Source organism: Columba livia, chromosome 3 (genome assembly GCF_036013475.1).
Source record: "Columba livia isolate bColLiv1 breed racing homer chromosome 3, bColLiv1.pat.W.v2, whole genome shotgun sequence".
NCBI lineage: Eukaryota > Metazoa > Chordata > Aves > Columbiformes > Columbidae > Columba > Columba livia.
The window spans coordinates 100617845-100633918 of NC_088604.1; the positions used below are offsets into that span (position 1 = coordinate 100617845).

Sequence of the window (16074 nt, forward strand, 5' to 3'; positions counted from 1 at the left end):
TGAAAGTTTGGTTTGTGGTCTAGTTTTTTTGAGTGGTCTTTAAACACCTTCTAAGACACATTTTTACTAAGAGAAGTTTAATTCCAAACTGGAATCCATTTGGACTGTCCTGAAGGCACGGAGTGTAACAGGCTATAAACTCTAGAAGAATCTGTCAGATTTTCAAAGAAACTGGCTGACAATTTTAAAGGTCTTCTGCTGTTGTACTTTGTTGCAGTTATCAAGACCCAACAGCAGTTTTACCCTTAGCTACAGCAGGGACATTTTGTTTTTTACATTTAAAATCTGTGACTCCACCCACAACACATGGGTTAGGTTTGAATTTAAGCACATGAATAATCCTGTAACTGTTCACTACAGAGCTGTTGAATCCTGTTTTTCTGAACAGACATAAAATTACATGCTGTGTACCAATGGGAAGGAGGTGCTTTGAAAATAAGGTCACAGTGTGGGAAAGGTTGAAAGCAACTGGTATGGAGGAATGGCCAAAGACTTGGTAGATGCTTTAGATTTGTAAAACCTGTAGGGAAAAAAAAAAAAACATTTAATAATGTGTAACATGCAAAGTCAGTAGTAATGCCAAGTGAATAAATAAAGAGTATGCAAAAAATTAACAACCTGGTTTGTCATTATTCAGTGATGCTTTCATCACATTATGAACATTTTCTTATTCAGAGCCTAGTGAAGAGCATAAGACACTGTCATATCCCTGCCTAGTTCACTGCACACAAAGAAGTCCAGTTACAAAACTGCCAAGATACTAATTAATGCAGAAAATAAGGCAATGAATAATTCAGCAAATAAATTAATATTTCAAGACAGGGTTGAGCCCTGATGAACTAATGTTATCGCTTTGGCTACTGAATTACCTTTTGTGTGTTTGTTATACCTTCTTCAATAGTCACTAATTTTTAAATGTTCATTATAATTATGTGGGAGGCTGTTAAAAAAAAAAGACTTTGAAAAACTTCTGCCATGAATATTAAGCAAAATTCTTGAAGCCATTCATGTAAATGCTTAATATTTAAAATTAACCATATGTTTACAGTTACAACAATACTTTGCATTTACATAGGTCCTGTCTTTTGGAGACATTAATGCAGTTTACAAAAATGCATGATTATGGATGTTACAGATTTTCACTTGGGGAAATGAAGGTAACGAAAGATTAAGTGGTTTGCTCAGTGTCAGTCCACAGATCTGTGAAGTACTGTGAGTAAAACTCTGCTTTCTTCATCATCAGTTATGATCTCCACCTGTCGTTCATTCATGCTAGTTAGCATAAATGAATGTGATTACACTATCATACGCAAAGCCCTGCATTTTGTCTTTGATATTATAAGAAGGGAAAATGAAGCCAGCAATTTAATAATAGTTAAAGCAGACACATCTATATCATAATGTCAACTTGATACAGTCACCTTATTGAATACATGTGTAAGTGGCTTCCAAGTAATGCAGTTAGCACTCCTGAGGAGGGAACAAGAATTAATCAGTGTTCAATAAAATGCAGAGAACAGAGAGAATACAGAGAGTCTCAGTCACACCTTCCTGCTTGTCCCAAGCTCGTCATTGCTGTCTAATCACAGCTGAGCATAGAACTGCATCCTCAGGGGCCTGAGTAAGTGACATCTGTCTCACATACGCCAAATATCCACGATTCCCAAAGCTTCACATTTAGAAAAATACATATACAATATAAATATATAACAATCTAAAAAAGAGTGGTATGTCACAAAATTATCTATCTTGGGATATGTGTAAGAGACCTTTCTATCCAGTGGACAAGGCATCGAATTCTTTGTTCTGAGCTCCCACATAAGCACAAGGCAGAACCGGGGCAGGGCTAGAAGTGTGAAGATTCATTACTGCTGTTACAGACAGCTTATGAAATTTCATAATTTTTTTCAAAATTACTTCAATTTTGTCCATAAATTAGATATTCTGACTCACAGCAAAGGCAGGATAGGAGTGAGGATAGGGAGGGCAAGGCAGTACATCTCTTCTGATCATTCTGAGTTGGGTTAAGTCTGGTTTTAAGCAACCTTTTTTTCTTTTTGCATACTTAGTCAGGACATTCCAGGCAGCTCCATCTGGAACTTATCTGGAACTTATCTTAAAAAGATTCTGGCTGTGCCTTTCTCCAAATTCATGCTTTGCAACTTGAGGTAATGTGGAAGGCATGAAGACTAGTGTCTTGGCTTGACTACTCCTGAGATTTTTATTCACAAATCTTTCTGGAGAAATGTGTTTACTATCCTGGCCTTCAATTAAAAGAAAATTTTCAGACAAATGCTAGATAATATGAATCCTGAATTCATATTCCAGATTTTTATTTTTGAAGCAATAAGATTTTTAAGATAACCTGAATCTTTTTTCATCATTTAATGTTTGTGATTGATGCTGCCCACTCAGAGTTTTATCTTTTGCATTTCTTGATTTTCACCTAAAGATGTGGTTTAAACACTGTTTTAACAGAGAGCTAAGGTATATTCCCACATACAAATACCTAGAGAGGATGCTGAAAACACCCGAAGTTTTCTTACCACAGTTTCATCTGCATTTTTGGAAGGCAGTCTTGGGACAGAAAGGATCTGTACCATAAATCCTACATATCCATCTTGAAAATGCTAGGCCTTCTGTTTGCAGATTGCAACACTTAGTCCCCTAATTTCTGTGTAATAGAGTTACCCACATTCCCCTTTGGCACACTTTGGTCTTATGTGAAGCTGCAAGTGTTGGGATGTGATTAATGGTCCATGCTTCATGCTGGTTTAGATCTGTATATATGCATCCAAAATATACAAACACACACTGTTGTACATACTTAATTCATGTCCTGAGCCAGTATTTTTTATTCCAAAAGCCCATTCTGGGAATGAAAGCAAACCCTATCCCTCTGACCTGTCTGTCAGCGCGGAGCAGTACGATGTGCAGCGTCAAAGCCCAGAGGGAGACAATCTGTCTTATTCCTTTTTTTGTGGCCTTCCTGGGCCAGACTGACACACTGGCATCCCTGCCTGCCTTTTATCTCTGCCTGAGGAGGGTAGCTGTTGCTAAGCAACCATGGACCAGGCACCACAGCCTGGTTTAAAATGGAGAATTAACTAAATTAGTTTTGATGAAGACAATTTACAGCCAAAGAGCAGGCAGGAGCAAGATAAAAGAATAAGGCGGTTATGATTTGCACTAGAGAACAAAAGGTGTCCAAGCAGAAAGGGGAGTTTTGAAAGCAAAGAGGGAGGGATGTATGTGACCCAAGTGGAAGAGATAAATAGAGAATCAGGTGTTCTTCAGGGCACTGTCTCCATAGCTGTACATCACTTAGCACAGCAAAGCTCCAAATGTATGAGTCTTCAAGGACACTATCATAGTATGAAAAAAGTAAACAAAAAGTGCTGCTGCAGAATCTGCCACCTCCACCTCTTGCCGGTCTTGATTTAAACACAGCCTCATAGCCACCTCTAATAGGAGATAAAGAATATGGGGGAAAAAGTAAGGGAATTTAATAATTCAGTCATCTGTCCTAGGGGTTTGTTACCTATGTTGACTCTTTGAGCCACCATGGCTGGCATGACATCAAGCCTGCAGCAGCTTTGGGTGACCGCACAGTGACTGGGGACTTGCCACATTTTTTTCGTAACTCTGCAAATGTCACTGCTGCATTCACGCATAGAACATAAACAATTTTTCTTCCAGTAAGGGCATTCTGTGCTAACTAAGCGTGGCTAAATCTCATTCTTTGTATTGCCCAAGAATCCAGAATTTTGAATTGCTCTAGAATCCAGATCATAGCACTCCATGAAAAGGTACATCAGCTATTGGGCTCAATATCTTACATTATTCTTCTAGAGATAAAAAGGCCAAGCAAAAAATATGCAAGTTTTTAGAAGCATATTCACGGTTTGTCATTAATTTGCTGCAATAGTACTTACTCCCAGCTATGCTCACTTTTGCATGAATATTTCAACAAATAATCTCACAGGCTGGAATAGTCTTAGAGAAAAAAAAAAAAAGAAAAAAGAAAAGTATGCAAATATTGAAGAATGTTGCCAAAAAACCCTTGTACTACAACTGTGATTCTACCAGTTACACCCCCCAGCCATAGAGCATATGTGTACCCCACTGAATTTTTGGTCTAGTTATGACAGATCAGTATGAATGAGAATTCAAACATCAAATACGCAGACTCTAAAATTGACAGGCCAATAATTCTTTGTTATAATGAATGTGTGAGTGGATCTAAACAAGCTTAGCAGTTTTCTGGCATTCAGAACATTGAAAACAAGAGCAAAGAGAAATAACTAAGGTGATTGTTTTTCAGCAATGCAGCTTTGCTTGTAGTGGCTATCAGTCAATCATTTGTTGCATTTCTCTCCTGCTCTTAAATGTCAGCAATAGTTTTTTTAAGAGATCTTAGTTTACAAATATATCTTCAGACAACTTTCAGGTACTACTTTGAGTTTTCCATAAAGGAAGATATCTAAATCTCATAGGTTTATTCAGTGGCAGGGTCCACTAAGATGCATTTCTTATATAATTCACGTCACCAAAGTACATTTTTAAAAAATAATTTATTGTCACCGTAGAATGTTATATATCCAGGTTTTCAGTATGCAGGCTAGAACTCTCTAGAGAGATGCTTGAAAGTTAGGGACTTCTTGGTATTGTTAAGAATGCAGCTGACATACCTATAGATGTTGTGTCATTCCTACTTTGCTAACATGCTGTCAATCTGGGAAAAAAATACTCATTTCCTGCATTTGAAGTTCATCTTTTCAACGTCTTTATTCATTACAATGAGACTTTGATGTCACAGATCTGAGGGAAATATCAGGGAGAGATATAAACACAGAGAAGAATGAATGCTTAGTCTTTGTGATCCTTAATGAGCAAAAACCTGAATGTCAGCAAAGCAATTTTACCATCTCAGAGGATGAGTTCACAGTGCCATCTGGGGGATTTAGGGCTGATAAATCTGACTGAAGGGTTGAGAAATTTAGCCTGCGTGGTGGATCTAACTGGATACTTTCCAGTAGCCAAAGTGTTCGCTGCAAATATCTTATCCAGTAAGCTTTCTACCGAGTTGTTCAGTTTGCAACCTCTTTGCAAACCTGGCCTGATTTCTGAGTACTTTTGGAATTGTTCGGATTAATAATTTTCAATCTACAGCCTGTTCTCAAACTTCTCTTCAATGCGTTTCAGATCTGTGACTTTTTACTTAATTTACACAAGACTTACATACAATTTTTGTTGGATTTTCTCCCACATAATTTCCTTTTAAAGAGAGAAGTCAAATATACTGAATGATAAAGAGTGATTAATAAACAAAAAAATCACGCTGTCATAGATCACCTGTCTGTCATCATCGGCAGAAGAGCAAAGAACATCAGTCTCTACCCAAGTGTTCAAAAGAAACTGGGGAAACGCTTCCCTAAAGTTTGTGCGTACAACATTGGGTTTGTGTAAAAATTTATGAATAACCTAACACAAACACTATCTAACATAACCAGCTTCAGTGCTAATCACCCCCCACAAAGGCTGGTAATTAAATCATCACTGAGGTGCAAGCAGAAGGTGGGCCTGAGCTCTCAAACCGCCGTGGTGTGACAGGAGACGGGGGTGCCAAACAGCTTGACATGGTTTCAGAAGTTCTTGTTACAAAATAGATCAAGCCACCACATTCAGCCACATCATGCTGGTTCCAGGTACCATCATAACTCCCTGGAGCAAGGGAAAATCTCCTATTCAGAGTAGTGGGTTCTTTTAGTCTTGGTTGGATATTTCAGCTTCTTGCCATATACTTCTCTAGAGAAGCCATTCTAGGGCAGGGGAAGGTCCTCCTGGATCATTTAGTGGAATCATAGCATAGTTTGAGTTGGAAGAGACCTTCAAAGCTCATCTAGTCCAACTCTTCTGCAGTGAGCAGGGACATCTTCACCCAGATCAGGTTGCTCAGAGCCCTGTCCAGCCTGGCCTGGAATGTCTCCAGGGATGGGGCATCTACCGCCTCTCTGGGCAACCTGCTCCAATATTTTACCACCCTCATTCTAAAAATCTCTTTCTCATGTCTAGTCTGAATCTCCCTTCTTTTAGTTTAAAAACATCACCCCTTGTCCTATCGCAACAGGCCCTGCTAAAAAGTCTGTACCCATCTTTCTTATAGGCCTCTTTTAAGCACTGAAAGGCTGCAATAAGATCTTCTCAGATCCTTCTCTTCTCCAGGCTGAAGAACCCAAACTCTCTCAGCCTAGGGATGCAGGGACACTGCAAAAGTGAGACAGTGGTATCTATACTGTCTATACAAGTTTCCAATGTCCCTGATTTCACATACTGTTTGTCTTATCTTGCTCTTAATATATGTGTCTAGCCAAGACTTTTGAGAGATGGGGCAAGTTTTGTTTCTAATGGGGACTGATTTATCACAGCTTAGGCAAGGTGCTTCATTTATTTGCATCTGCTTTCATCTTTCTTGAAGGGCAAAACCAGAAACTATCCTAAGTCGCTGCAGGCAAATAATCCTTCTTTTATCACAGAATCACATAGAATGTTAGGAATTGGAAGGGACCTCGAAAGATCATCTAGTCCAATCCCTCTGCTGGAGCAGGAACACCCAGATGAGGTTACACAGGAAGGCATCCAGGTGAGTTTTGAATGTCTCCAGAGAAGGAGACTCCACAACCTCCCTGGGCAGCCTGTCCCAGTGCTCTGTCTCCCTCACTGAGAAGAAGTTTCTTCTCATATTTAAGCGGAACCTCCTGTGTTCCAGTTTGAACGCATTGCCCCTTGTCCTATCATTGGTTGCCACCAAGAAGAGCCTGGCTCCATCCTCATGACACTCACCCTTTACACACTTATAAACATTTATGAGGTCACCCCTCAGTCTCCTCCAAGACCCAGATCCCTCAGCCTTTCCACATATGGGAGATACTCCACTCCATCAGAAATGGACACAATATTCCAGATGCAGTCTCACCAGGGCAGAGTAGAGGGGAAGGAGAACTTCTCTCGACCTACTAACCACCCCCTTTCTAATACACCCCAAGATGCCATTGGCCTTCCTGGCCACAAGGGCACAGTGCTGGCTCATGGTCATCCTGCTGTCCACCAGGACCCCCAGGTCCCTTTCCCCTATGGTGCTCTCTAACAGGTTGTTCCCCAACTTATGTTGGAACCTGGGCTTGTTCCTGCCCAGATGCAAGACTCTACGCTTGCCCTTGTTATATTTCATTAAATTTTTCCCTGCCCAACTCTCCAGCCTGTCCAGGTCTCTGGATGGCAGCACAGCCTTCTGACATGTCAGCCACTCCTCCCAGCTTGGTGTCATCAGCAAACTTGCTGACAGTGCACTCTATTCCCTCATCCAAGTCACTGATAAATACACTGAATAGTACTGGTCCCAGTACCAACTCTTGAGGCACTCCACTAGATACAGGCCTCCAACTAGACTCCGCCCCATTGACCACAACTCTCTGGCTTCTTTCCTTCAGCCAGTTCACAGTCCACCTCACTACCTGATCATCCAGATCACACTTTCTCAGTTTAGCTGCGAGGATGCTGTGGGAGACTGTCAAATGCTTTACTGAAATCAAGATAGACCATATCCACTGCTTTGCCATCATCTATCCACCTTGTTATGTCCTCATAAAAGGCTATGAGATTGGTCAAGCATGACTTCCCTTCAGTGAAGCCATGTTGACTGCCCCTAATGACCCTTTTATCCTTAATATGCCTTGAGATGGCACCAAGGATAAGTTGTTCCATCACTTTTCCAGGGACAGAGGTGAGGCTGACTGGTCTATGGTTACCCAGGTCCTCCTTCTTGCCCTTTTTGAAGACTGGAGTGACATTTGCCTTCATGCAGTTCTCAGGCACCTCTCCCATTTCCCAAGACTTAGCAAAGGTGATGGAGAGTGGCCTAGCAATGACTTCAGCTAGCTCCCTCACACTGGAAGCAGTTCTCTACGTTTTTGATAAAAACAAAATTGACATTCTATCAACCACCAGCTTAAAAGGTGATTATAGTAAGATCTATAAGACCTGAATCTAGCTGTTTTCTGCAATAGCTTAGATGATGACATGAACGGAACACTGAATGAAAATAGGGGTGATCACAGATGCCTCTCTACATAGATGTAAGCAGGCTGAGTAAAAAGCAGATCCTAAACAAATACATTGTATAGCCTGGTTTTGAGATTTTTTTTTCTGAAATAAATATAGCTGGTTAGTGGTTATTAGGCACATTTTCCTATACATAGAGAGAAATCTCAACCTCAGCTGTGCCAGAGTAAGCTTTACAGCCTGGCATTACATTTGGTTTTCTTTCACAGGTTAAGAACAGAGGAGCTCAGCACTGAATCTCAGTAGTCTTCTGTAGTGTTTATTTGACAACCATGAAATTTGCTGTTTGTAAGCCAGCAGCCTTTTCCAGCTGTGATCAGGGTAGTGGTAGTATCTGAAAAGTTTCTGCAAAACTGGAGCCTGCAAACTACAATTCTTTCCATACGACATTCATTTTATTATTTTATACATTCAGAAGCATGAAAGAAAAAGAGAGAAGATTAAACTAAGGAAAGTGTGTCTTAGAGATGCAGACAGATACCCAATGCTGTCTATAATTTCTCTTTTTTGTTTCCACATTGATCTCTAAATTATTTCCTTTTTCCCTGTGGAGGTAGTACCCTATTAGCAGGAAACAACTGAATTTCTCTTCTCATCATCAGAATAATCTTTCTTCCTAATAATTATTAATGTAGCAGAGGCTTATTCACGCATGCACAGGAGGTTGCAAATCTACAGTTAACACTCGAAGAGACTCATGGATATTTTAGAGAGGAAAAAGCTTTGCTTGTCCTCTTGACTCTTCAATCCATAGCAGTGGTCATTCATGACCAGAGCAGAAACAGGATTGGTACTACCTATTATTGTAAATAGTGTGAATGTGGTTGGTGTGACTGGACTTGCAAATTGCGGTAAGGCTGTAGACATAACATTTCTACTGAAGTGTTTTCTCTGTCATCTTCCCACCTAACCATGGTAGTGAATCACATCAAAATCAGAATGCCATTTATTAAGGTGTACTTAAAGATCTGTAAACATGCTTTCCCAAATGCTAAGCGAATAGTAATTTGTCTTTTAAATCCCCAATTAAGAGCATCAATAGATAACCATCTGTTTATGTAATCATGGAGAATTAGTGTCTGTTAAGATATGACCAATTTAGATCCTGTTTTTATGTGTCACTCGGTGTGATTTTGCTAACTTTTCTTCTATATGTAACTCCGGAGAAGTGGAGAGACCGAAGTCAATATCTTGTTGTTCAGAGACATATGGAAAGGGAACAACTATAAATGCCTCAGAGATGATGTAGTGCATGCACAAAGCAAGCAGCTGTGTATTGCTGAGCTGGCTAACACAGTTAGGAGTACAGGTCTCGGCTGTAACTATGAACATTGCATGATTTGTGCCTCCTGAGAGAAATAAACCATCTCTAGATAGAGAAGGGAGACAGACCAGCTGCCAGCTTTAAGCTCTATGTAATTCATTTAACTTCATAGTGCCATGGGCTTGTTAGATTGGCCAGCGTCACAAGCACCGAGTGTGCCAGTGGGCTAACAGTTAATCCCATTAGCATTAGCTGCTTAGTTTCTATAACTGGAAATGAAATACTGGATGAGTCTTATTCAGCTTCATTATTTTAGCTAGAGCTCTCCTTCAGATTTGAAGGCCTACATATAATGAAAAATAAATTCTTAAAAGAAACTAGGTTGGCAGGGAGTTTCTCTCCCCCCTTTCAAACTGTCTGCCCAGAAGAGTGTGTGTTTATCATGCAAAAAGAGAGTGTAATTACAGTGTTTACATAAATGGCTTTCTGAATTGGTGCTTTAAACAAATGTTTAGAGATGATCTAATCTGGATATACCTGTTATACTAATTTTAAATAACTTTTTTTAAATACTAACCCCCTTTTCATCCAACTGTATTTGTATAGGTTGCAGGAAGAAAATTTTATTTCCTGCATTTTTATCTTTGCCATTATCTTTTCAAGAGTCTATCAGAGTATTACGTTCATGAAATAGAAGCAAACTGAGTAGCTAACACAGCCACCTTTTCACAATCTTATCTCAGAAATTACAGTAATTCTTTTGATATATCAGCCATGTAGTTGTAGGGAGAAGATTTCCTGAGTTCTGTAGCATGGATATCAATACCTTAGCCTTTACATTTTTTTCCACAGGTTCAGGAAGATAACATGCCTTTGAAATTTAGTTTGGCAGGGGTTTTTTTTTGGTAAGTGCAATCACAGCTGTGATTCACTCAGTATCAACTAGACTTTGCATGTGTGCGGGAGCCAGAGCTACTGAGGGAGTAAAAAAATCAACCCAAAAGACCTTTAATCCCTAGAAGAGTTATTTTTGTTTGTTTTTAAAGTGGGACGGTGTTGGAGGGAAGACTCCAAGCTACGCATTTACTGATAATCTCTTTACATTTCTGATGGCTGATTAAAATCAAAGAAGTGATGGCTGATATGCAGAAGCAGAGTGCAGTTTGCCTTTTAAGCTATAGCGAAACAGAAGCAGCACACGCTCCTGGAGTGACAGGAGGGTGTGCAGCTCAGAGCAGGATCTGGTCCTGTGTTTTCTAGTTTACTAGTAAAAAACAATATGTGATTCCCATATATTGCTGTTAGAGGGCAGCAGATATCCTAAATAAGGTCTCCGGACATTATGACCTAGTTCTACCAGGGCTTTGTGGCATCTGCAATAGCAAAGAAATGTTGCCCAGCACTCAATTCAACCTCGGTGTCTAGAGAGCTATGAATTTTCAAGGTTTTAGCTTTTCAGGTTAATATTTTCCACACTCTATTTTTCATAACTCAGGCTTTCTTGAGAATTTGAACAGCTTTCCAACCATCTTCAGCATGGTCAATCATCTAAAATCTATCATTTCTGCTAATGCCAAAAATACTCCTACCAAACATTTCTTCAAATCACCTGACGTTTCTAACATTCAGAAGTGAAATTTTTAGAAAAGTATAATGCTGAACCCCAGAGCTTTTTAAAATTTCCATAAACATACCGAATTCTACTGTAAAATTCTGATACAACCACTTAAATCTGTTTTTTAAGTTTGCAGATGTTTAATCAATACTGTGCTTTTACGCTCTTTATCAGAATACCTTCATGTCCATCTTCTCCTTCAGTTCTCATCACATGTCTGTGATCTTGGGGGTGGGGGGAAAGGAAACAAACAAAAAACTGGCCTTGGATTCTGGAGGTTTTTAAAGTTTCAACTCTTTCAACAATGGCGATTTAACAATTAGTTAAAGTGCTAAGCAAACCTGTGTATCCTGACCCAGGAGATCATCCTGCGGCAGCTGAGCTAAGTCCTGCTCATTCAGTTCCCAAGTATATGAAGTATATCTTTATTTTTTGTCCATTTAACTACACCACTTTCCAATGAAATTGCCTGTTCACTTAGCTCTGTTACCTATAAATGCTACTCTAAAAAGGCATTTAATTGGCTCCTCTGGATTTTTTTGTTTAAACAGCAGAAAGTTCAGGCCTGAGCCGTCAAAATACTTTCTTTCTGAAAAAGTGTTAGATCTCCCTCTAAAGGTGCCATGCAAAACAAATTTTTTAAAAAATATAATAGCTTATTACTTTACTGACTGGTTGAACTCAACAGCCCAAGAAATCTAATAAATGGCTTCAAGAGTCACTACTGTCATTCCACATTAGTGTCATAGAGTCAGATGTGTGAAACCTCGGTTTTCTTTCAAAAATTGTGCAGTCAACAGCATCAAGAACAAACTGGTTTTGTTATTACTTTACATAAATAATCAGACACCAGATACCTGGAAATGCCACAATTAAGATCATAGCCAAGACCTGCAAGAACATTTGTCCCCACATCTCATGACTCATCATCTGCCAACCAATATTCACGTGTGAGGTAAGAGGGATCCTACAGAAACCAGCTCATCCCAAACACATTCCTGCTATATTCTCTGTCTGTGCATCTGAGAGAACAAGTGTCTCCTGGAGAACGCAGAACATCATTATATAGGCTGTATTGCAACACACGCACCTAAAGGAAGAATTGAAGGTGCACACACAGCATTAATTCTGGCATTTCTGATGACAGGTGCTTGATTTTAAAGTGCTTGAGTTATGTCTTCTGTTAAAAAAAGGACATCACTTACCTTGTTGACCCAGGATTGACCCAAGAATTCACAGGTCCTGATTCCATTTAAATAAGCATCAGAAATTCTCGCCAACTAGAAGAAAAGCAGGACAAGCCTATATTAAAATAATGGAGTGCCTGAGCCACTTTGAAAACGGCTTTTCAAAGCTAGTGGGGAGGTCACAGCCCCCATGGATTCTGCTCTGGCCACAGCAGTGTTTTGATGGCAAGGGCAGCAGCATCTCCCATTCATCTCACAAAATAGGAGGTGTTATTAATACCATAGCCAAAATAACGCATATAAAAGATGTTGTATTCCTTTCTGGCTTCTTGTCCCCTAGAAAGTACCACTAAACAGCTTGCAGTTATAATTTTAACATTTCTGGGTTGTATTAAAAACTCAAGGGATTTGTTATTGCACAATATCTTTCTAGTGGTAGACACCCAACATAAAATAGCAGAAAATTTAAACTGTAACTTACTATTTTAATAAATGAATATAGTTTTTCCTTCCAGGCATTGAAAATAAAAGCCCTTTTAGCAGCGCAGAGATGCATAGGTTTAGGCCTTATTAAAATTTCTATAAGTGTGTGCATAAGTAGATCAAGTTCACTGCTGAAATAAAATCACTTGCTTCAGTGCAGCTTCTTCAGAAAGTCCAGTTTCAGCTAGAGAAGAACATTCCCCATTGGAAGCTCTTTGCTTACCACCCATTACTAATTGCTGGATTTATTTAAATAAATTAATTAATACATCTTGTTGGATATGGGGCATCTCATTAACAAAGAAGTTAAACAAGAGGAATACCAACAGACTTTTTTTTCATTGTTTATGTTAAAAAGAAAGAAAACTCAGCAATGAGCTGACAGTAAACTTTGGTTTATGCAGGCCACATTTTAATTTGGAGAAAGCAGATGCAAACCCTTTGAAAAAATCCGTGCCTGAATCAGAAGTGAAGAGCAGCATTTGTTAAGAAAATTTATCAGTATGGCAAAGGAGTGAACCGTTTCAGTTCATGTACTTGATAGATCTTCTATGGGCACTGGTGACTTCTGCCCATTGGGGCCCAGCTGTAGCACCCCAGCCCATCTTGCTGAGCCCCCCAGTCCTTCTTATTCAGGGACACTCACAGGAATCACAGAATCATTTTGGTTGGAAGAGACTGTTAAGATCATGTCCAACCATAACATAACTGTAGCACTAAACCATGCCCCTAAGAACCTCATCTACGTGTCTTTTAAACACCTCTGGGGATGGTGACTCCACCACTTCCCTGAGCAGCCTGTTCCAATGCTTCACAACCCTTTCCATGAATAATTTTTTCCTAATATCCAATCTAAACCTCTTCTGGCACAACTTGAGGCCTTTTCCTCTTGTCCTATCACTTGCTACGTAGGAGAAGAGACCAAGGCCCTCCATGCTACAACCTCCTTTCAGGTAGTTGCAGACAGCAATAAGGTCTCCCCTCAGCCTCCTTTTCTCCAGGCTGAACAGCCCCAGTTCCCTCAGTCGCTCCTCATCACACTTGTGCTCCAGACCCCCCACCAGCTTCATTGCCCTTCTCTGAACTCTCTCCAGCACCTCAATGCCTTTCTCGCTCTTGAAGACAGTGTTTCTGCTGATCTGTGCAACCAAGCCAGTATAAAAGAACTAAGATAGGGAAATAAATGTCTGCGTTCTTCCACATTTAGCCCTATGAGTTCAGAATCTCACCTTATCAGGTTTTGGGAGTATTTTTGGTTTGGTAATGCAATTTTCAGATGCAAATTCTGCCTAGAAGTTCTACTTCATCATGTGATTTTGCACTTCAGGGACAACTATTCCTTTGGAAGAATTATTCAGAAGAATATACACAAATAATTAGTGTACTGCACACACACAAAATAAGACCTTAAGCAATTACTTAGTTTCAGATTGTTTTTCTCAGAAACCCTAACTAAACACACCAGCTTGATTAAAGATACTGAAATAGAAAAGTTTTCTCATAAATAAATAAAGAAAGTCAGAAGTTGTCAAGTGCAATGATGACTTGCATCTCCAATATGTAAAAAAACCCGTGTCACAAGGGACATTGGAGAAAATTGTAAGCTGCAGAGAGGACTGTGCCATAAGAAATTTTTAATCTGGACAATAACCAGGAGGCTTTTTTACAGGTTCAGCCTAAATAAAAGTTAGTTTTAGTTTTGAGAGAGAGAGAGAGCTGGGATAACTGCAGGGGGGCTAGAGCAGGCAGTCAAAAGGAGACCTGTGTTGTAAGACCCCTTTTTTCTGGGTGATGACTGGTTGCCTATGTTGAAGGATAATCCTCAGATTATTATTACTTTTAGGGTTAGGATTCAGGTTTGGGTTGAGCTGCAGCTGGAGTGGGAATGCAAAGGGGCTGATGAAGGAAAGTGTGGACTGCAGAGAAAAGGGGCTGCAAGGTGTTTTTCTAGTGGGGAAGATGACAGAGGGTGGACATAAGCCAGTCCAATGAAATTCATATGCTCTCCTGTTGGATGAATGAGCTGAGCTCAAGTTCAGCAAAATACAATCTAGTGTTGTCTCCTTTCTAACATTCATTTCTGTGGATGGTTAATAAGACCAGCCTATTTAAACAGAACATCTTATAGTTTCATATGCCAACAATCAGAAGATCCAGGCTCCTGTACCGCTTTCATTCTAACCTGCTAAAGGAATTATTCATTACTTCATTAAATATCTTGCTTTCTTTTAAGCATTTCTGACTGACCTGTGGTAATTTAAGAACTCATTATTTATTCTCATATTTTTTAAAGTCGTCTTCTTTCCTAATACACTACTATTTTTTTTTCCCTGGTACACAGATATTACCCCAAGGTCAGTGACAGCAACAACTGTATTTCTGATATATGCATTTAGTTTTACAAAATAAATTAGTTCATGACTGTAGAAACAGCTATTAGCAGCAGTAGTAATTTGTTTCAGCTGAAAGCAGAAGAGAAAATGTCAATATAGTAGTTTTGGGGTTTTTTTAACTGAAAGGAAATGTTTATTTGCACCAGTTTCTCAGTGTAGAGTCTGAGGCTGTCTAGGAATAATTCTCTATCAGCTTCACTGAGACCAGACTGCAGGTGGGGAATTAACAATGATGCATTCTCCAATAAAAGCTTCAACCTGCAATCCGGATACAAATACGCCTGGATTTTCATAGCATATAGAGGTTCACCCAGATGTCAATACCACAGCTGGTACTTACTTCCTGTATAAATAAAGAAAAGCCTTCAATCTGAATATGGTAGATAGCAACAACTTTAATGCTTTTTAGCCAATGGACATCTCAACAGAAAACAGGAGACAAGTACCTGCCTGTGGGCATTTGTAGAATACAACAGACCTTAAGGAACCATACAGTACAAAACAAGAAAAGCATGGGTTATTCATATTCAGAACAACAGGAACAGAATGAGAATATTAAATAAAGAAAAATAGATATATAAAAAAATAAATAAATCAACACCTGTTACCTTGTGCCAGATCCAGGAGCTTTCTCTGGTGGACACCTTTCTGCATGCAGGTTAAGCTGCCACACGCCTGCTGCTGCAGGCTTTGTGGGGGTCTGCAGCGGATGTAGAGAGGATTCTTCCCCTGGCAAAGCTTCCTGTGAGGTGTTTTGGGCTTGGTTGCACATCAGAGAAGGCAGAGAATGAAAACCTGGAACATCCAGCTCCTCTTGGGGTATGTGGGAGCATATGTTCATTCAGGAGCAGGTCCTGGCCTGAGGGCAAGGCTGCTCTCCTATGGTCTCCGCCAACACCTCTAGCTACAAAATTTGTTCAAGTAATTTCTGAAAAAAGGCTTGAGTGAGGATAAAAAAGCAGTCTATCATCACTCCTAGACAATATTATTATTACTTAGGTACTCTGACCT

The 16074-nt window shown here is 39.7% G+C and overlaps 1 long non-coding RNA gene across 1 annotated transcript; it reads right to left on the minus strand.

The window, feature by feature from the left end:
• Positions 1–297: 297 nt before the first annotated feature.
• On the minus strand, positions 298–15814 carry LOC110357055 (uncharacterized). Its single transcript, XR_010471622.1, has 3 exons — positions 15672–15814; positions 12206–12280; positions 298–520 (listed from the first exon to the last, which is right to left on the minus strand). It is a non-coding gene; the product is annotated as an uncharacterized LOC110357055 (long non-coding RNA).
• Between the last annotated feature and the right edge of the window lie 260 nt (positions 15815–16074).